This window comes from Lepidochelys kempii, chromosome 9 (genome assembly GCF_965140285.1).
Source record: "Lepidochelys kempii isolate rLepKem1 chromosome 9, rLepKem1.hap1, whole genome shotgun sequence".
In the NCBI taxonomy this organism is placed as follows: domain Eukaryota; kingdom Metazoa; phylum Chordata; order Testudines; family Cheloniidae; genus Lepidochelys; species Lepidochelys kempii.
The window spans coordinates 10,535,818-10,558,472 of record NC_136388.1 but is presented as its reverse complement, the minus strand read 5'-3'; the positions used below and the strand labels follow the sequence as shown (position 1 = coordinate 10,558,472).

The 22,655-nt window shown below is 39.2% G+C and overlaps 1 protein-coding gene across 8 annotated transcripts in view; it reads left to right on the top strand.

Annotated features, from left to right (window-relative positions):
- The window catches only part of SOX2 (SRY-box transcription factor 2), a 107,884-nt gene that overhangs the window by 51,055 nt on the left and 34,174 nt on the right, over positions 1 to 22,655 (top strand). For 7 of the 8 annotated variants that reach the window (XR_012160719.1, XR_012160717.1, XR_012160716.1 and 4 more), the window contains exon 2: positions 12,166 to 12,442. The gene's annotated coding sequence lies outside the window, so the exon portion shown is untranslated. Of the gene's footprint in view, positions 1 to 12,165; positions 12,443 to 22,584; positions 22,603 to 22,655 lie in introns of those variants that run through there. The other variant, XM_073359287.1, reaches the window with a different exon arrangement.

Here is a 22,655-nt window from a genome sequence, read left to right as displayed (position 1 = left end):
TTTGTTTTTTCCTATTTTGCATCTCTTGAATTCAATAGAATGTTGTTTTATGTAGCACTTTTTATAGTCTTGATACCGCAAAGCTCTTTACAAAGCAATCTCTTAAAATAAAGAGTAGTAGTATAGTGAATATGTGGGCAAACCTATCTCCTATTATGTGATCTGCAATAGCTCAAACAACCTTAGACGTTTGAATCAGGCGTTCAGATGCTAAGGTAATGGGGCCATATAAGATCATTTGATTGAGAGGGGAGAGGAAAGTGTGTAATATTAGCCAAAGAACATTAGCACCTGAATGTTTTTAAAACAAGATCTGTGATTTTTGAAGGTATGCTGTCATATCAAATTTTATTCAATTTAATTTATTCAATTTAAATTTAATAAAACAAGACCACTAAAAATATGTCAGTCTTTAAAAGAAAACCAATGGAAGCAGCATTTTAAACAGAAACATATTCTCCTGCCATATTTATAATCCATACATTTCAGTATAGTACTTGAAGGTGACAACCTGAAAATGCAATTGACTAGAAACTTAATTCCTATAAAGAAAAGTGGAACTAAATGGGCTGTTTTCAAGAGAGAGGAATGCAAAAAGTGAACAAAAGCATAAATCGTGAAAAATAAATTAGTATTTTAAAAATCTTTTCATTGAAATCAAAGATGATAGTAGTAACATAAGGAAGGAAATGTTTACAATGTGAATTTTAACTTGACAAAATCCCTTTAAACATCCATCTGCATGGTCACTAAAGAGGAGCAAGAGAAACCCACAGTGTTAATGACTCATTGGGAGGATGGTAGTGCTCCGAGGATGCTTTTTGGGGACCCACAAAAACCACAGACAGGGATTTGAACCCAGGCTGGAGAAAGTCTCCTGGCATTTAATTTTGTTCTCCAGGGCCCCAGATTGTATGACGTAGGGCCAAGGTGCGTGGGTGAGGGTGGGGATGGCAACAAAGGGGGAGGGGGAAAGCTGAAGCACAGGGGTCAAGCAATGAGTTCTGAGGAGTCAATAAAAGAGGAAGCTGGGAAACCTGAGGATGTCAGAGGGGTGAGTGATCTGGGAAAAGGAAGACAGAGATGTGAGTAACTGGGGAAGGGAAGAAAGGATGCTGAGGATCCAGGGGAGAGAATAAGATTTGGGCTTGTGGATCCCAAGATCAACCTAGCTCGGGGGTTCTCAAACTGTGGGTCAGGACTCCCAAGTGGGCTGAAACCCCATTTTAACGAGGTCGCCAAGGCTGGGTGTTAGATTTGCTGAGGCCCAGGACCGAAGCGCAAGCCCCACCGCCCAGGGCTAAGGTTACATCCCCCCCACACCCTAGTGCAGAAGCCCTTGGGCTTCAGCTTTGTCCCTCCCACCCAGGGCGGTGGAGCTCAGGTGTCAGGGCTCGGGCAGGCTCGATCTTCGGTCCCCACTCCTGGGGTTGTGTAGTAATTTTTGTTGTCAGAAGGGGGTCATGGTGCAGTGAAGTCTGAGAACTGCTGACCTAGCTAGATGGTCCAGAAATTTAAAGCAAGTCCTGAGCACTGCCTTATATATAACTACCACAGCTTCATTAACACTGGGTAAAATAGAGAGACCTCTAAAGAGGAACATATGGAAAGAATAACTCCCCTGTAAAAACACACAAACACACTCAAAAGGTTCACTCTCTCACTTGTCCACTGGTGCTAATTCCTGACTGCCTACTTCAGATACAAGTATCAGGGAGGAACCGTGTTAGTCTGTATCCACAAAAACAACAAGGAGTCCGGTGGCACCTTAAAGGCTAACAGATTTATTTGGGCATAAGCTTTCGTGAGCTAGAACCCACTTCATCGGATGCATGGAGTGAAAATTACAGATGCAGGCATTATTATACTGACACAGGAAGAGAAGGGAGTTACCTCGCAAGTGGAGAACCAGTTTTGAAAGGGCCAATTCGATCAGGGTGGATGTAGTCCACTCCCAATAATAGATGAGGAGATGTCAATTCCAGGAGAGGCAAAGCTGCTTTTGTAAAGAGCCAGCCACTCCCAGTCCCTATTCAGGCCCAAATTAATGGTGTTAAATTTGCAAATGAATTTTAGTTCTGCTGTTTCTCTTTGAAGTCTGTTTCTGAAGTTTTTTTGTTTCTGAAGTTTTTTTGTTCAAGTATAGCTCCTTTTAAATCTGTTATAGAATGTCCAGGAAGATGGAAGTGTTCTCCTACTGACTTTTGTATGTTACCATTCCTGATGTCTCATTTGTATCCATTTATTCTTTTACGTAGGCACTGTCCGGTTTGGCCAATGTACGTGGCAGAGGGGCACTGCTGGCACATGATGGCATATATAACATTAGTAGACGTGCAGGTGAATGAGCCTCTGATGTGGCTGGGTCCTCTGATGGTGTCGCTAGAGTAGATATGGGGACAGAGTAGGCAACGTGGTTTGCTACAGGGATTGGTTCCTGTGTTAGTGTTTCTGTGGTGTGATGTATAGTTCCTGGTGAGTATTTGCTTCAGATACACACATTCTCTCCCTCTCTCTTTTCTAGGTTTCTTTTCCCTTGCTATTTCTTTTCTCATAGATCAACACACACTCTCCCCCCACCCCCCAAAAAATCTCCCTTTGACTTCCTTGCAGAGCCCCTCTCTCAAGCTGGATAACATTCCCTCTCTTTCAAAGTCCCCCTTTTAGGAGTAAATTCAAAATGTGAAATCTGTGTGACTTCAGAAACTTACTGCCCAAGGCCTTTTCCTTCCTCTTATTCCACGGCTGCTGTTTTAGAATGTGTGTAGCATAGTGGATCTAGCAATTGCAGGTCTTCTTCCAGACTATACTACAGGAACTAAATAGAGCACATTAGTGACCACTTTGTTCCATATACTTCATCTTTCTAAAAGGAGATGACAGCACTTTCCCAGTCTTGAACATACTAGAAAACACACTAGAATTACAACTTCTAACAAAAGTGCTGTTCTTTTGGTTATGTAAACAAAGGAAGCATAATGAGTTGGTTAAGATTACCTTACATGTTTAAATAATTAAATCTGTCTGCAACATTATTATTTTATTTTCTATCACTAGGCTCATTCTTTACATATAGACTTACAGGCTGACATATTCTTTAGAACTGTTGCTTGACAGTGTTGCCTTATTGCTCCATATACTGCACGAATAAAATAATAGTACGTTTGTTAAAATTGGATATGTTGGCCAAGATTTTCAAAAGTGACTGGTGAGTTTGGGTGCCTTGATTTTTGGATGCCCAACTTGAGACACCTGAAAGGGGCCTAATTTTCAAAAACTGCTAAGCACCTGACCTCTGCAAATCAGACTCCTGTAATGTGTCTCAGGTTGAACACCCAAAAATTGAGGCATCCAAAAATCACTAGTCACTTTTGAAAAGCCTCCCCATACTGCCTGCGATGAAGTATACGATCTTCAGTAATTAGCAATGGTCCATAAGAATAGTATCTCTATATCTTCTCATTTGAAATTACCAGATGTGATCTCGAAAAAATGGCTTGATGGCCTGTTACTTTTTTAAAGGTTCTCTCTTACCATACTCTTTCTCTTCAATTGTTTCTGGAATGTGTGCTTCAGTTCTGATAGGTCTTGCTGATAATTTCTCTGCCCAGTTCATCACTGGCCAGGGGGATGGAAGTCCTCTGCATCATTGCAAGGTGATCTTTTTCTTATTGCAGATGTTGAGAAAAAGAATGACCAATTGACAATAAAATTGCTTGGAACTGATGAGCCTTTGACTTTGTTACTGTGGTAAAACATACATTATTTGACAGCTGCTTTTGCATGGTGAAAACCATAGATGATTAGTGGTTTCCTATCTTTTCCTGTTACTGATCTTCTTTGTTTATGACAGATGAGACTCAGATGTCGTGAGAGAGAGAGAAAGAGCATTTAAACTTGTTCTCTTGTTCTCACCTAATTCTTTTTTGTTACCCTAAGGCCCTTATTTGTTGCAAAGAATTTTTCTGAATTTCCACTCTTCCAAGTGATCAGATCTGTCATTCAGTCTTAAAAGGGAAAAATATTAGATATCTTTCTCTATTTTATTTATTTATTTTTGCAAAAGGCTATAATGCTAATTTTACTTATTCAAAAAATTAAAATAGCAGTTTATATGAGGTGTTGATAATTACCTATATTACTGTACTGCTGTGACAGATGTTGCAAAAAGAAACAGAAAATGGCTACAGCTGTGCACTCCATGACATCCAGTGTATACTCAGACAGAAGGCTAACAGATGTTCTGAACTGTCACTTTGCCTAAATGTTTTTAAAGTCTAAGGACCTGCTTTATAATTCACTAGGGCCTGGTTTGGGCTCACAGAGGTCCTCAGAATTCCCATCTGTGACAATTAATGTTGAAGACTTTCATAAATCAACCCCTGTCTTTACTTGTCTTCTGCAAATAGACATTGTTTATCTATGTAGTACTAAGCACTCCCCCCTTTTTTTTTCATTACCTAGTTGTGCAATTCTACAACTTATGTATAACATTTCAGAAAGAGAGAGAACAGAGTTACAGGAATGTACCCAGAGTCGCACAATCTATATGTTATTGATATAGTTTTGACTGGTTACACCTTGGCTAAAATATACTCCATTCTCTTTCCTGAATGTTCGGGTTATTTCCAAGATGGGTGTAAAATGCTGACCATTTTGAACCACTTCTTTATTTATCCAAAAGAAAATAGATATCCCTGCTGTTTGAAAATACAGCATTTTAATAAGTGTGCTCAAAATGTCTCCTAACCAATATTCTTATTCAAAACCAGCTAATCAGCTGCAGGATTTTATAAAATAAAATACCATTTTAACACAGATTAATTTATGTTCTTTAATTGCTCAATGAGATGTTGTAAAAGGTGTGTATATATAATATATAAAATATAAGATTTTAAATAGCCTGCAGTTTTTAAGCCCCACCCAAGTTTTCCAACATACCTTTAGATTGGTTAAAAAAATTCATTCTTGTGTAAAGCAACTTTATACTTTATTGATAGTTGCTAATAATTTTTAAAAGCTGGCTTCCTGTAGTACAGTAGTTTAATAGTTTAAACATTATGTTAACATAATCAGTGTTTGGCCTCTCCTGTTCCTCAATTCTGTATAGAAATATAACTCCAAATTGTACATCTTTCTGGGTTTGTTTCTAAATTACTCCCCACACTTAATTACCAGGATGAGAGGGATGCCTTATTCCTCTTTGTTATAGGCTAAGCTCTCAGTAATCCCAAACAAAAGAGCCAGTTCTGGAAGATATAGGATTTGCTAGCAGGATTATGGTCTCATAGATAATGATGTGCAGTCAGCAGAAGCGAAGCTTTATTTTAATTCAAATAAGCTAGTAAACAAACCACTGACAAGTCTGCTGGTGAGAGTAACTGGCTTCTGTTGCCACATTGGCAGCTAAATTATAGAAAATCTATTATACCCTGTTCACCATATGTTTAATTTAATACAGATACAAATTAAACTATCCACAGTGCCTATTAAAATAACAATACATATTTATTTAATATATGAATGTTTTAAAATACATTCCTCTGACCTTAAGAAGGGCAATGCTGATTTGGGTGATTTGAGCAAAACATGTAATATAATAGTCCAACCGATTTTTTTTTTAAATTAACTTTTTGGAAAATCAGTCTATAAATAGTAGAGTTTTGTAATAAGTAATGAGGTTAATTGGGGTTTTCTGGATTCCAGTCATCTGTTCTTGTATAGCTGCCTCCTCCTAGGTTATTGTGCCTTGCATTTGACAGCAGTGGCTGATGCCTAACCCACTGTATACTTGGTTAATTCAGTGCCAGCTATGGCCCCCTTAGTTTTTACTCATTTGCTCATTATAGTAACATAGATTGATCTTTTACATAAATCTCTTACACATTGTGTGCGCCATGACTTGCTGACTGGATGGTGTGTTTGTGAAATTCAGTTGGAAACCTCATGTCCCATGCCCTGATTTGGAGAGCCTCCTCATGGTTGCACATTGTTCGGTTTCAATTATCAAATATTCTTTGAAGCAGTTGTAATCTAGATAGCGTGACATATCAGGACCCTGGAAGTTGCTACTGTACGATTAACACTGATGGAGAGTTTCAAACCATTAAGTAGGATTCCCATTTGGTGTCTCTCACCTGTTTGAAGGACAGAGGGAGGGAGGCAGTGTACAGTGCGTTGGACACGTGCTCAGTCCTTGTTTGTTACTCTTGGCCTTGTAGTGTCTGGATGTAAACCCCAGTCCTTGAAAAACTGAGAATGAACAATCTGACTGCAAGCATGAGGAGAGGCTCTCCAAAGCAGGGCCTGGTACCTGAGGTTTCCAATTGAATTTCACAAGCAGCCAGTCGTGGCATGTGTAATGTTTAGGGGATCCATGTAAAAGATCAATCTGTGTTCCTATAATGGGATATTGATGATGGGAAACTATATGAAACCACAGAGATAAATATCTGTGAAAGAACTCTGTCCGTGTTGTGGTTATCTCTTAACTGAGGTAGGTGGACAGATCAAGAAAAGGGCCAAATATGACACTACCAATTAAGTGCTTTCCACTTCCAACTAAGGTTTGATCCTTCCCTGCAAATTCCAGGGGGAAAGTTTCCTCCTGGCTAATATATAATAATCTGCTCCATATATATGTATATCACATGTATATGTGTGTATATATATATAGATGTATATGCACACACACAATATACACACATATATACATTCTATATATCTCTGTGTGTGTGTATTGTGTGTGTGTGTTATATGTGTGTGTATATCTGTGTGTATATATCATATGTATAATACTATATATCATATGTGTCATAGATTATGGATGGTGTATACTGTGTATGTGATATATACAATATATAATGAGTGTTTACTTATGTAGACACATACACAGCTCAGGAGTCTATTAACGAGCATCTCTTTAATGCAGACTTTTATAGGAATTCATTCGATATTTCACTCACTTGAAAACTTTAGCCGATTATTAGTTTGCAAAACAAGCCCAAGCCTTCGCAGTGAAATATCTAGAGAGACAAATATCTGACATCTAAAGAGACTGGTCTATAAAGGTATGGCGCGCCTGGAATGAATGTGCTAAAAGGCTGAAACAGTAGGTGGGGGTTCCGGACCTCTTCGTCTTTCTACCAGGAGAAACTCTTTGCTGCAGTCAGTGGTTACATTTCTTTAATGGTACATTTGACCCTATAGCTAACCATAGCAACTGGTGGCAAGACTTTTTATAGCGAAGAATATGTTGTGGTAATAAAAGAATGAGACGTCTCAGGTATGTCCTAGCAATCAGGGGGAAAACCGAACCCTTTAAAAACTCTGCACTTGGCTTTATTTCGGGCAACCCTTCTAAAATTGTGCCATGCATTTCTACACGGAGAAAGACATGTCTGTGTCTTCAAACCGGCAGCCCTACAAAAGCTGCTTTTGTATATGTGCTTTACCTTTAATTTGTTTGAAATTTTTGCCATCATATTATGGGACAAAAGGGCGCTCTCGGTATTTCACAAATATTATTTTAACACTGTAGGATTGTGGGGGGCTTTTATGACCTTGCCAAGGATTGTGGCTTTTCACACACAGAGAGAGAGAGAGAGAGAGAGACTGGTTCTTTGGAAACCTGTGCGCTACTTTCATGAAAAGTGAACTAAGAAGGACTGGGAGTGATCATTTGGGGCCCATTTTCCATCTATGAAAAAAAATGTCTCGCTAAGCACCTAAAGAAATGAATGGGAAAGTAGCATTAAGGCACTCGGCTGCAGTTTGTGGAGTTATAGGTTTAGGTTATACAATTAAAAGTACTTTTAATCTCTCGGTCTCCTGTGAAAGTGAAGGAAATATAATCACGCTAATGACTGTATTTTGAAAGCCACCCTCCAACACACAACCGAAGGTGGATATTGCACAAAACCATTCTAAAACACAGTGTGAACTTCAGCATGGGAAAAAATACCTAGAAACTGTGATAACCGCCCCGTTTCTGATGCCGAATCCTACTGCAGCACACACGTGCAGGTTATAACAACTAATACTTTGGAGATCCGATCTTGTAGCCCTTACTCACCTGAGTAATCTTTACTCGCTGAAGTAGTCAATGAGCCCCTGTCCTCCCTATCGATTACTCGGGTATATATAGGCGGCAGGATCTGGCCCTTGGTCATGCTTTTCCCTTAGCATTTATCACCGGCATATTTTAAAACAGCTTCCAGTACAGTTAGGTTGGACGTCAAGTATTTATCTTCCCTTTTTTCTGCTCCAAAACGCCTAGAGTCTTAGGTGCCTTGGGTTTTAAGACTAATCATGTTATCTGATCACAAACTGCTCTTACAGCTCCTAGTTTGGCAGCAAACCTCTCTCTCACACACACACTTCCTGTCCAAATTATGGTCCTATGACTGTAGGAGTTGAGGACCTCGTTGCGCTTAGAAAGTTGAGGGAGGACTCGGGAAGGTTGGCTTCCTATGTCTCGCCCTAAAGTTGTACCTTATTAATTCGGCAGTCTCCCTCTGGGATGTTGTGTGAAGTTTTAAAAACTAAAACCTGGGGCACCCTTCTGCAGCATGCTGATTTGCTTTTGAATGCAGGCTCCTGGAAAACTCTTGATTCGAAAATCCAGGCAGGGAGATCCGTCCACCGTACCCCAAATTCCCTGCACTATTGGTGCCCTACGGCTATTTTTGCGGCCACCTGCGTTGCACATAACGAGTCAAAAAAGCGGCATTTCAAACCGCACTTCTGGAAATCTGCATTTGGTTGCAGTGTGTAATTTTCAGGATGGTGGAGAACAAATGTGCACCTTGCGGTTAAAAGAGAAATCCGCTGGTATTAGACTTCAACCCCTTTGTCACCGATCCACATTTTAAAAAGAATGACCTGTTTGTCCCGTTAAACGTTCAACTTAATTCCCTTGGGAAGGTAGGCTGGGGGACTAAATTTTATACAACAGTCTTGCCTGTGGATATGAGTTCGATTAAACTACGGAAAAAGGACTACCAGAAACAAACAAACAAACAAGCAAAAACATGATAGCCGTGCAAAACCCCCACGACTTTGCAAGGAACTAGTTACAGAAACACATTCCTCCATTCTTTAATTTAGAGATCAGTATTTTCACTCCAGGTAAACCCCCCGCGGATCTATTCACTCCCTTGGCACATATTAGCGGTATTGGGCAGCTACTCTTCATTCACGGCTATTCAAGCAAGGAAAAGAGCACAAATATGAAACAGATGTTTCGTTTCTTTTGGGCTTGCACGTGTAACGTTTATACGCAGCCTTGAAGTGATCTGTTGTCTTATCTCTGTTCCTGGATTCGCGGGGTTATTGCGAGCTAAGCGTGCGCTGTAAAAGCCAAACTTTGGTAAATTATTTAGGAACACTACAGAGGACGGGAAATAAACTTTAGTTTACAGTGAATGCTTCCAGTATGTGTCTGAGCCAGAAACCTGAGCTGGATGGAATGAAAATACATGTAGAGACCTGTTTTCTAGAAGCCAATCCAATTTGTGGTTCTTCTCTTCTCCAGAAAGTATTATATATTGGTACATATCTATCAATTGCGGCAACCCCGTCCCTACAAACTAATGGTTTCAGTTCTGGTTATGTACAAATTGAGATTTAAACCAAATGAGTGCTTAAGGCTAAAGAGATGCTTTCATATTTCCCGCCTACGTTTCTGGTGATCTCTTTGTCATAATTATTTGGAGTGCCTTTTTAATTTTTCTTGTAAACCCCTACCAAGATTTGTACACAGTATCTCACCACGACGTTGGCTATCTGAGTCACCAGGAGGTTTTGTCTGAGTGAATCATGTTTCCTCGGTAAGCTAATCAAGCTTTCAGAGTCTGATTCAGAGTTAACCAAAAGGCCCATTGTAGATAGAAAAAATGCCATATTTGCCAGTAGGCTACTTCCTTCACTGGCCTGAGTAATAAAATAACGTTTCTCAATTACTTCCTGAATTTTACAGTTCAGTGAAGTATTTACACGATTTCCTAAGCCTCGTGCATTTTAGAGTTGTGTTCACTTATTATTTTTTCTTGTAGTATTTAAATACTATTGCAAAATTACATAAGACTCAGCGAAATGCAACTGCAAGTGAACGGATCGAAGCTATGTGCAAATGAACTCGTCGGTATTAAGCTTGTAAAATAAAAGCTGTCCATATCGCATTCGGAATGCAGACCCTCTGAGAATCTGTATAATATAGAAATATAGATGTGTGTCTATATTTCTGTTTAAAACTGTTGAACTATTGAAGTCACGATTATATGGTAGTAATCTTTGTAAATATTGGGGCAACATTTCACGTTTCTCATTAGGTGTTTGCACTGATCAAACCAGTTTTCAACTGGTCCCCTCCGTCTTCCCCCTTTAGTTCTGAGCAAGCTGGTGCTAAGATGTTTATCCTGAGGTATAAAACTGATTGGTGCAAAACAAGCCATGTGCAAATACTGTAGTTTAATTTTCCGTTTTGATGCTTATCTGTGTTTCCATCATTCCATCGGAAAAGTTTTAATTGGCGTGTCAGTAACGGTTCGCAAATAATCCTTATTAGGTGACTTCAGATGAGTTCTAAACCAATAACGTTTTAGTTCCAAGAGGGAAAGTGGAGTTTGAAGGCGCAGGTCATTTTTGTCAAAGGGCTCATTTGAGCATCTTTTATTTTGCTGAAAAAGCTAATTAAAGAACGTTTGAAGGTTAAAGTCATTATTCTGGGCTGTTGTCTTGCTACAAGTGAGCCCAGTTTTATGAAAACACAAAGGGCAGAAGTCACAGAGGTGGATTACTGTCAGTCCGGGCTACAGAGGCACAGAGAGCTGTGGCATTAATTCCTATAGAAAGGTAGACAAACACAGGCCCTGACTAACAACTTTCCCGCAGAGACCTATTGTCTAAGCACTTTCTTTTGCTTTGGGGCTTTCTTGCACTTGATACAGACCTCAGCCGTAACCAAATCCAAAAATGAGGTGAACGAGGGCGATTTCAGGATGCAGAATTCGTGACCTATGAAACAACTCACAAGCAAATAAAAAGCTGCCTCCTAGTGTTTCCCTCTAATATCATTTTTAGTGTTGCTAATGTATTCATTTCTAAGCAGAAGTTAGCAATTGAAACGAACTCTGGTAGATCTCAGAGCATCCTAGATACATTTTAACTTTCTATTTCTGGTGGTTGAGATACACTTCGGGGTAAACCTAAGGCGCCGGAGAAAGGACTAGTTAAATATCCTTATTTACAAAAACAGTTAAAGAGGAGGTAGGAACTTTGATGGGGAATGCGTCATGTTTTAATCAGACTAGTGGGGGATCTGTACCGTGCTTGTGTGGGGGTATAGATACATGCCTGCCTATTAACATGATTGAAAATACTTTATGCTAATCCTGATGTCCGTTAGGATCAGTTTATGCCTTTGTGTGTGTGGACAGCAGATTGAAAAACAACACACACACACACACACAGATAGACAGATAAGATTAGATATAGGTTCTCCTTAACCTGGTTTCTCCGTCACTCATTTGCCATGCCTTCGCCTGTGTGCTGTTTTGCCCCACTCCCTCGTAAACTCTAGATGTTTAGCTTTGGATACAACTGCAGATCTCCCCAAATGAAAATAAACAGATGTTTGGGCTGATTAGTACTCGAGGGGAAAACCCCTGCAGCTGCAATTGAAATAAATCTACTGGTGAAAACGTTAATAATAATAATAAAAACATGAAGAGATCAGTTCGACCTTGCGAGGGCTTTATTTTTCCCCTCCTATATAAAAAAAAATCTTTATCAGACCCCTATTCTATGGCTTCAATAAACAGAACCCATTACCTCACGGTAGCTTTTGTTGGCCCTATACAAGCGAGAACAAAATGGTTATTCAGGAGAACGCTTTCGATTTTTATTGTGTGTAGTACGCACAAAGAGCAGTGTTATTGTATTAAAAAGAACCATCTGTAGCAGAAACAATGGCATCAAATTATCTTTGAATACCCACTGCAAAAATATAAAGCTTTTTTATTATTATTATTATTCTGCTTCACGGTGGAGGACAGAGAAGTGACTTTTTTGTTGTTGTGGGTGCTTTCTTATAATGCACACACACACAAATCAGCCATTTGGATTTTTTTTAAACCATAAACGATTTTTCCCCCCTTGTTCCAGGGACTGCAGTTAAAAGCTAGGGCTAGGATTTGGAGGATGTGTAGGCAAACGGAAGGAGAGCCGGGGGAAGAAAAACCGAAATGGATTCGTTCTCTGTCCTGGATGGAGAAGGATAAGAGAAGAGAAGGGGACGTGAAAGCTTCCTTCAACTGCCTGTGTCCGGTGAAAAGTGATCAACCCCCCGGGGCTGAATAGAACTCAAGAGTCCACGCGGACTTTCGCTGTATCCTGCCAATCAAACTGCTTACTCGACAACACCCTGATCTGGCATGGACATGTAAGTAGTTGCAAGAGAACTTTGACATTCACGGTTCCCCTCCCCTCTTCCCTGAGACCTTTAAAAATCTGGAAATGTACCTCCATTTACCAATCGTGTAACTGGCAAGTCTGGGGATGAAACATTACATGTTGGGAATGGCATGTAGACGTCTGCGTTTTGCTAAAGTGAAGTGAATTGTGCATTAGTTTGCTGCATCCTGAATGCTAGGCAGGACTAGTTGCCTTGCAAAAGCTTCCCCCTCTCCTCCCCATGTGGCGCAAATGGTTCTGTGACCTATTCAGCTTTGAGCAAAGAGAGGTGATCGTCAGCTTTCCACCTATTGGGTGTTTAAAACGATGCTGGTTGATTTGGCATGACCCCTTTGCAGGATACGGAGAGAGGAGGTCTGGGCTAGAACTTGATCAAAACTGTAGAATGTACATTTACCTGGAAGGAACCGGTTTAGAGATCTTGCTGTTTCATTTGATGCCCTGTTAATTTGGTTTCCGGGAAATAGCTCCTATTTGGGGCCACTTACACGGAAGGGGTGTTGTGTGTGGTGGAGGGGAATACACGGGCGTGGGTGGGGGAAATTACCTGAGAATATATAGGTATAGCATGATGAAGCGGCTAGCTTCCTTGGCAAGCTGCCAGCTGTATAAGGCTAGGACCTGCTCTCTCGCGCCCCCTAATGGTAACGTGAAGATTAGCCTCTACCTGACTCCTACCGGAAGGCAGCTGTTTTCCCCCCTTGCTGATTTGCAGCCTTCCCAAAGCGCAAACTGATTATTTTCAGCAGAGTCACGCCTTTACAAAAAGCCTCAGATTTCTCCCCATCCCCGGTCCTCCAAAACAGGCGCTCTAAAATAATTCTTGGAAGGCAGGAAAGAAACGGGGATTCTCCGTGAGCAGATCACTACATGAGGGGTGGCCATTCAGAGGAAGTGATAGAGAAATAAATGTAACTACCTGAATCTTCTACTGCCTCCTAATACACATAAAATTGATTTGGAATTGGCAGATTTTGACATTTTGGCTAATTATGAAACCATTTCGCGAGAAGCTCTTTTTGGGTGCTGTTAGCAAAGTTGTGCGATTTTTATTTTTTTATTTTTTTTAAAGAATTGGATAGATAAAGGTTAATCTTGAGCTGAATGATAGAGCTGTGATTGACAAGAGAAAAGGTGTGGAGGGCAGGTCGAGCTGTCTTATTTACAGCCCAGTGCTTGCTATAGAGCCTTTGTTAGGACTGGAAAGCTAATTTAGTGCTGATCAAAAGCACCACAGAGTTAAAGGACTGGTAATGACTGCTAATTTCATTTCAGCCTCATACATCCCCAACTGCCGTAATTAAAGACATGCTATTTAAATACAGGTGAAGAGTTTTTGTAGTGGGGAACCAGTCACAATTTTATTTAGGCTTGGTACCATAAATGGATGTAAATTTATTATTTTTAAATGGTTTGGTTTTGCCATGATACCTTGCCCCTTTAGAGTAGATTTGTAGGAATAATATAAAGGAAAGACGGGGGGGGGAGAAGAAGAAGAAAACCCCCAAAACTTACTAACCATGAATAACAGCCATAATCAAGAGTTATTTGATTTTTTAAAATAATTAATCAGATGTAATGGCAATTCAGAAAACATTTGAAACAGTGGGGAGAAGGGAAGGGGAGGCTGCTTGTGCCAGCTTTTAAGTGCCTCTAAAGAAGATCAAGTCTTCATATTATTACTTTTTAATTAAATTATTTTACCACTCTGTGGCTGGGTGTGTTGGCTCTGAAACGATGTAATTTCTCAACTGATATAACAGTTTCTTTCTAGGAAACATCAAAGGATAAAAGCTCTACATTTTCGTAGTTGGTTAAAATTGATACAAAAAAAGAATTTAGCCTTTAATCTCTTTTTATCCATGAAGACTAAAGATCTGTACTCGACCCTGCTAAGCTTCCAAGCTGTCCTCCCTTCTTCTGGGGCTGGTGCTGGGCTCAGATGTGAGGCGGCGCTGAGCAGGTTATCTCAGCGCCCCCTATTGGACACGGTGGGAGCTGAGCAGTACCAGTTATGGGAACAGCAAGAACCTTGTTATCTGGGTTTATATGGCTCTTCTTTCCCTTTAAAAAAAAAAAAAAAAAACTTTAAAAAGATAAAATACATTGGCAATTAAAATGAGATGATGTGAAAGAGATTTAAGTCAAGGTTAGAGAACTGTCCGAAAAAGTTTTGGATTCTTTTTTTAAAAAGGTACATGGAAAATCAATAAAAATTCAAGATGAACAAATAACCGAAACCAGAAATCGCTAAAGGGAGATTGCCTACTCTTTGTGGTTATATTCTCATAAACAATAATAATAATAATTAACAATTAATAACTAGAAATTAAACAAAGACATTTCCCTATATATTTGTAAACACTGGTTTTAGCACTTCTAGTTCCTGCATGTGGCTTTAACTCAGACTTAGATATTGACAACCTGAGTGTCTGTGCAGTAGCAATAATGTTACATACCCTAACTGATACTCTATATTAGGATACCAGATCATCATTAAAACACAGATCCCTTTGCTAGTATTTTAAACAAGTGAATAATTATGTAATGATTTTGCTATCCAATAGTTCTAATTATATCATAAAATTCAAACCTTTTGGAGGCATATGCTTTTGCTATCTTTTTCATCTCAAGATATTTTAGAAGAGGCCAGTATTGGCAGATATTTTTTATTTAGAATTTAACACTTCAGTTTTACTTGGAAAATATATCCTAAAAGACCATGTTTTAAAACTGGGGGGATGCCCCCTCTCTCTCTCACACACACACACAAAATCACTCTGTATACATTTGAGGAAGAAGCGTTAGTTTAACTCTATCATTTGAGACATGCTTTTTTTTCCTTTAGATTGGTCAAATTAAAAATCCTCAATGATTTTAAAAGATTAACCGAAATCTATGGAAAGTGCTACATTATCTTCCAGCTTTTTGGCTGATATAGGACTCTGTGTAGCTCAGTGTAACTCATTGAACTATTGTAGTTGCAAGGTGCAGTGCAAAACCCCAATGCAGGTTTTTTTGTACTGCATTTGAGAGGAAACACTAATTGAAACCAAATTATTTCTGCTAAATTGTGGTTATTTTGTGTCACCAGTTGGCAGCTTGGAGCAAAGTTAAAAGGCAGCAGTTTTAATATTTTATGATTCTTACATTAGTTGGTCTCCTAATAAGCTTTTCACTTTAGATATTGTGTATGAATAGCATCTCCCAAAAAAGTGACTGTTTATTATACTGAATATGCTTTCTCCATTTTTTTTTTCAGTTTGCTCTCTGGTTGAAAGCCTAATAAAGCAGTTTTCTAGTAAGAGTTGCTAAAATAAAGACAGTGTATTTTCTGGTTTCAGAGTAGCAGCCGTGTTAGTCTGTATTCGCAAAAAAAAAGGAGTACTTGTGGCACCGTAGAGACTAACCAATTTATTTGAGCATACAATAGCAAAGGCACGGTACATCGGAATTCTCATTTTTCCTGTGAACTGTTTTCTTAGTTAGTATGCATTGAATGTGTAACTTTGAAATTAACTAAGCAAAGATATAGGTATAGATCTATATAGATCTGTCAAGAGCTATCAAGCTGGCTATAAACAGAGATATTATAGGTCAATGACCATTATTACAGGAAATGAAAAAAAAATCAGATCAGTTTATACCCAAATGTTTAACATCAGGAGGCAGTTTGCAAAAATTTTAGTAGCTCTCACTGAAAAGTGAATGATTAACTCAATTCTATGAGAGGTGCTGTTAGTGTTCCCCTTACAAAGAACTATTGTAAGGGGGTTTATAGCTGAGCCATAAACTGCCCCCTCTCTCTCAGTAAAATTTTGATTTATAAAGTCACAGCTCAGGAGTCACTGCTTTAACCAAATTTAGTTTTTAGAGGTTGATTTTCCTAGACATAGTCTGTATCAGTTGAAGGGCCTGATACAGCCTTAGTTATGCGACTAGTGCCATTGAGTTAGGATTGGGCCCTACATTTGGAAAACACTTTGGGAATAATGGTGCTCTACAGATAATCTCTATTTATTAGTCTCCTCTTGGTGTTATAGAGAAAATATTTCTTTTCCTTTGGAGTTAGGAAGGGATCCTGATTTCCAGTGTTTCTGAAAACATAATGTAAGAACACAATCTAAAACCAACTTTAATTGCCAATTTCCAGGGTTGTTTTTTCTTACTTTTCCTTGGAACCCTTCTCCCTCAGCCCCCTTCCTGTGGCACGGCAAGAAATTCCCAAGGACCAGGCATTAAAGCCCACTTTTATCTGGCTTTTTAGCATCCTCCCTCAATAACAAGGAACTGTTTGCTGTTCTCGTACAAATAGAATATCAGAGCCCTGTGTGAGAACCATGCACAGAGCACTCATCCTTGCCAATTTGGACCATATCTGGGAAGTCTCATCGGTATCACCCAAAGACCTCAGACAGTGTATGTCGCTCCAGGTGGAACACCCTTCACTATACAGTCTGCGTGTGTTCACTGCAAAACCCCCATTAACTTCAGTGGGAATTAGGGCACCCTTATAAGCCTGAAAGACATCTTGACTCAAGGTGCTAAGCTCTTAAAATCGACACATAAGTATTGTGGCTCACTGGGACTTTTGTTTATTTAAATCAGACAGCTCTAGTTACAGAAATCAGAGAAGCTCTATGTCCAGATAATTTTGTTTGGCAAAAATAATTTGCTTGTTACATCTGTTAATGCATATAATGGTAGTTGTAACCTCGCTCTGGATCAAGGGCCCTCACTTTTATAGACTTTGTTTTCATCAAACAAGGAAGGTAGAGGGATGAGTGGTTAGAGCAAGAGACGGAGAGTGTCTGGACTTCTGGATTCTACCCTCAGCTTGGCGACCTTGTTCAAATTACTTCTCATCTCTCTGTACCCCCCTTTGAAATGCTACCTCATACGGTTCTTAGGCTTCGATAATATTTTTAAAGCTCTTTGAGATCCTTGAATGGAAGGCACTTTATAAATGGGAAATGTGCACAGTCTCTATGCTCTACAGATTAAATACTCCTTAAATATGAGTTTACATAAAAGACAGCTAGTCTATAATGTGAATTAAAATCCATCGCTAGTCGGTTGCTGGAGAGTTCTTAAATCACAAGGATAATGTGACACAATGAGCTTATGGTGTCAATAAACCCATGCACTAGATGTAGAGATTGTCATTCTAGATCATAACAGTTCTGAAAGACAGGTTTCAGAGTAGCAGCCGTGTTAGTCTGTATTCGCAAAAAGAAAAGGAGTACTGAAAAGTTCTGAAAGAGGCATTGTCGTCTGTCCTGTCAATGATCCCCAAATTAAGGACTATGAAGAACTCAGTGAGATAAAAGGCACCATCTTGGTTGCATTATGGATGATGGTGTCAGTGATCTGTGAATTATTGGAAGTTTTTATTTTTTAACCCTGTACTTTTTCAAACAATGCCCCAGGCTCCAAGGGTGTATTGAGGTGCGCTGAGGAGAAAAGCAACCTTGAAGTACCTCAGGCTGTGCCGCAAACATTTCCATTGAAATTGCATGAGCTTCTTTGGGAGTCATGATTTCAGTGGAAGAACCATAAAAATTCCATCAAAACTGTACTGGCTCCAAAGGAGACCTCATTTGATTTTGATGCCATGCATGGTCCTAATGACAGATACTGTTTAAAAGCATTTTCCTTAAAACTGGGAAAAGAGTCGAAAATAAAATAAATCTCAAACCCAAATTTAAGCAATGGACAATATATTTGGATTGAACATATCCATGCCCAGATGTTGAGATTTTCTGAGAATGTACCCATCCTTCATGTTCTGCAATACTGGGAGAGTTAAAGAGGAATTGGAAACCTTTCATTCTGAATGCTCCTGTTTTTGTGGGTTTAAATCAAGCAGTTAACGTTCTTCAGGAGAGGTTTTTGTGTTTAATATACATGAGTTTATTCAGTTACAATGGGAAAAGAAAACTCATTTGTTCTTACAAAACTAGGAAGGAAAGATAACTCTAAATAGACTGCCAAAAAGGATCCTGTTAAAAGGGTCTATATATACAGTAAAGGGCCTACACTTAACTATGCTTTTACTCATTTATATTGTGCAATAACCTATGAATTTATGCTAAACACTGGTACCGGATTGCTGTTGTATTGATAGGATTGTGGAATGAATAAATAAATATGGGAAATGTTTATCTTCTAGTGAAAGAGGGGGTAGGAAATATTATCTCCCAGGTGAGTGGACAAAATCTGAAGGATTTTTAAAAAGCTGTTGGCTAGTTAAGACAAATTGCATAGGAGTGTCTGGTCAAACGGTAGGATATTTATTTAGATGCCTTTGAAAATTATTCTCACAGGTGTGTGTATGTGTGTGTGTGAGAGAGAGAAAGCTTGTCTCTTGATCTTGTATTTTTTATCTATTTTAAATTATATCCAGGCTTTAGGGTTCTTTATTTTGTTTCTTGTTCCACTAGAGGAAGGGAGAAATCTGGCTGAAGGGGTCTTTTTAAATTTCAAAGGCTTTGCTTGTTTGTTTGCAACGCAAGTTTAATATCAAATCAGAATCTTGTAGGATTTTTGTTTGTTTGTAATGGGCACCTTGCATTGCGGTGAAATAAATTCCAGTGGCAGATGAGGCCACTGGAACCTCTGGTAGTGGATTTAAATTAAATCGCTTTCTAGTCCCAGGCTCCCAGCACAGGCAATCTGATCGCTCTGTATATCACGAATTCTTGTGCTGTCGCAACTGGAATGCTCGCAGGAGTGAACACTTTCAATATAGTTAGTTTTTCCTCTCGGGCCGCACGTGTGCTCTTTTTTAGATTTCATTAGTGAGAATTAGGATGAAAGAGGGGACAAGGGAGGAATGTGGAGCTTGCTCTGCATTCCGCAGCTTTCAAGGGTCCTTAGAGTCCTTGAATGAAATTATTGGGTGAAATTGGGTTTGGATGAAGTATTTGTCATCCACCCCCCCCCCACCCCCTTGTTCGTTTGTACATATAATACCACTTCTGAGCGGTACAATCGGGCTGCTTGCTGGACAGACAGGAACAAAAAGCAGATTAAACAGTTTTAAATAATCAAAAAAATATCTAAAATGTAAGCAGGGTGGATTATGCTTGCTCCAGCGTGTCCCCTTCCCCCCACCCCAAATAATTCACCTTCCACGCATCCTCATTCCCTCCAGAAACAAACAAGCTACCCACGGGGCTAGGGGTAGAATTTTGAAAATGGGGTGGGTTTTGTAGTCGCTTAGAAAGCAGGACTCAGACTGGAGAGAGGGGTGCTGGTGCGTCACCCTAAAGTAGGTCATGTCTAACGCAAGTTTTGAAGTTTATTCCGGTGCCTTTCATTGCTCAGAGATTGTGATTAAGGTTGTGAGGGTTCCCCTCCTTGAAAACTTAAAAAGGTAAACAAAATATTAGACGCTTTGTTAGTTGTTTTTTTTATATATATATATATATATAATCAGTTGCTTCACGGAATGCACAAACAGTGGTCTGTTTTCCTTATAATATATCATACTTTTAAGATTTCATGACATCGCGGTATTTAAAGAAAATGGTTAATCACCTTAACTCATACTTGTAATATCTTCAGTACAGGATAATAATCCCCCACCCCCATCCTTATTAATGGATGTAAGTGAACAAAGCTTCGCTAACAGAACTACATCAGTATTGGCCTGAACCTTCCTTGGTGTTCTTATTTGGGAGACCTTCCTGTGGGGGGGAAAATATTTTAGGGTATCCCCCGCCCCACCTTTTACTCATCAGCACTACAACCACTTGCCATGTGGTATTTTAAAGTCACTGGAGATTGGGTTATACTGAACGTGGTAAAACTTCCATTGGCTAACTTTAGCTTCTCCTGTCTAGTTAACTGGTTCCAGAATTGGAAAGGGGGAGGGGGGGGGGAAATCTTTCTGTACATTTTCGTCTTCAGATTTTTTTTAACGTAATGAAATTAAAACTTTTGGAGCTCACAGTTGACATTTTGCAGAAAATTGAGTTATCAAGGCAGTAATTATTTCACAGGGAGATAAAACTCTCATAGCCCTAACTATCAAATAGGGCCCTTTTCAGATTTTAATTACAAAATAAAATTAGTCTGCTCTTCCTCGGAAGGGTTTGTGAGTGGCTAAACAGAGCTTTCCCCAATACTGGTGGTCGTCAAACTCTGCTAATTAGCAATGCTGAGAAATTCCAGTTAACAAGGACATTCTCTAAGTCTCTGCAGGTTCCCTGCCGTTCGCCTTCATTTCCATAAGAAGATTAAGACTGGAGGGGAACACACTCAAATGCAGATGCAGAAAAGAAGCGTTTTTAACAAGCATCATAATAGTAAGATGCTTGGCTAGTTCTCACCTAATTACTGCAAGTTAAACCTCTATTTGCAGCTAAGGACAAAAAATGGGGCTGCAATCTTCAATCTCCACAAGACTGCTTAATAGTTTGCTTTGGATTTGTTACTAGTGGGGTCAGTACAAAAATAATATGTAGGTATTATTTCTTTTACAGTTAACACGATAGGTTGTATCTTCAGGGCTTTTATAAGAAATTGGTGGGTAGAGCCTGTGTCAGAACAGTAAACAAATAAAAATCCAAGTAGTTAACATCAATTTTCTTGTTAATAGACTCATAACCTAGGAATAAGCGTGACTGCTTTACAATCCATCGCTGAGAACATTTGCAGACTATTTGTTTAACGTAAGCACTTTTCATTTCCATAAATTATACCAAAGGCAACGATTTTAAAATCCATTCAGATTAAACCAGCCTTCTCCAGGCCTCCCTTTTAAAATGTCTATATTCTTCAACAGAGTGTTGTTATTCTTGTTAATAAATTAAGATTGAAGTACTCCGATTTCATGGTTTTTATATTGTTTAAAGGAATAGCCAGTAACCCGATATATGGAGATACACACACACATATAGATATATATAGGAAACTGGGGGAATTTTCTGAAAGAGCTATCGCTTTTATCTTATTTTCTATAGCACATTATTATGTATATATGCCTGAGACAGTTTATTGCATTGATAAGAAAAACACCGTTAATTAAAATAAAGCTGTAAATACTCGTGATAACACAATTGTTAGGTATTTCCATACCTTATTTATATGATAAATGCAATTAAGAAAGAGCCAAGCCAGCCACTTTAACCTCTTCACTGTGTTATTATAGAGTTCAGGCACAAATATATGCATCTAGTTATGTGTAAAATCGCTCCTTGTGTTGCCTCAGCTGAGGATCTCACACACACAAAATTACAACGGATTCTGTCTCTATAACTACAGCCGAGAATAAAAATAAGACTGACTTGCTAACACCAACCACCAGTGATCAATGTATTACGATGAACAAACACCACTACCCACCCACCCCCACCCCCTTTTTTTCAAACTTAATTATCCATAAGATTTTTTGGAATAATGTTATCGAGTGCAGACCAAAGCATAAACAATAACCAAGTAAATACTTGGTGTGCCCTCGGTAGTGGCTGGAGAATCAGAATTCGTTTATATCTTGAATTTGCACCTATTTTTCTATGGTGTAACCTGTCAGTCTATGGGCTAGACGTACATTTTCGAATTAAACACGTTAACTCTGATAGGTTATATTTGCATAATCCATAAAACAGATGCATTCATGCTGTTGGGTTTTATTTATTATTTAGATTAATATAATTATTTGGTTTCCGGTTCTTCTTCTTCTTCTCTTTCCCTTTATTATTTCAGAACAGTGCATTTTAAAAGTAAACTGAGGGACATTCTCGGGGAGGTAAATCTACCAGTAGGGGGCGCAGCAGGCCCATACCTGAAACCCCTAGCTCAGAAAGTACTGGGCAGCCTCTCAATATATCTCATCTCCGTGTGTGTGTGTTTCCAAGTCATTCTTTGGTTTAATCCGATGAACAGTTTAAAAATAGAAGATTTTACAATATGTGGGTCTCTCTAAAGAGTAAAATAAAATTACTATCATGGGGGGGAGATTGCCCCCCTTTTCCCTTCCTGCCCTCAGCCCTCCTCTCCCCAGCGCTGTTAGTTGAAACAAACTTCATTTAAAAAGCTGGAGAAGTCCGTTGACGATCGGGGTGCAGATTTAGCCGACTGGATTGGACAGCCTGAGTTCAGAACGTTTACACACAAGCACAGGTACAAAAAAGGCGAGAGAGGGGAGAGGGGGAAGTGGGCGCAGAGGGACCGGG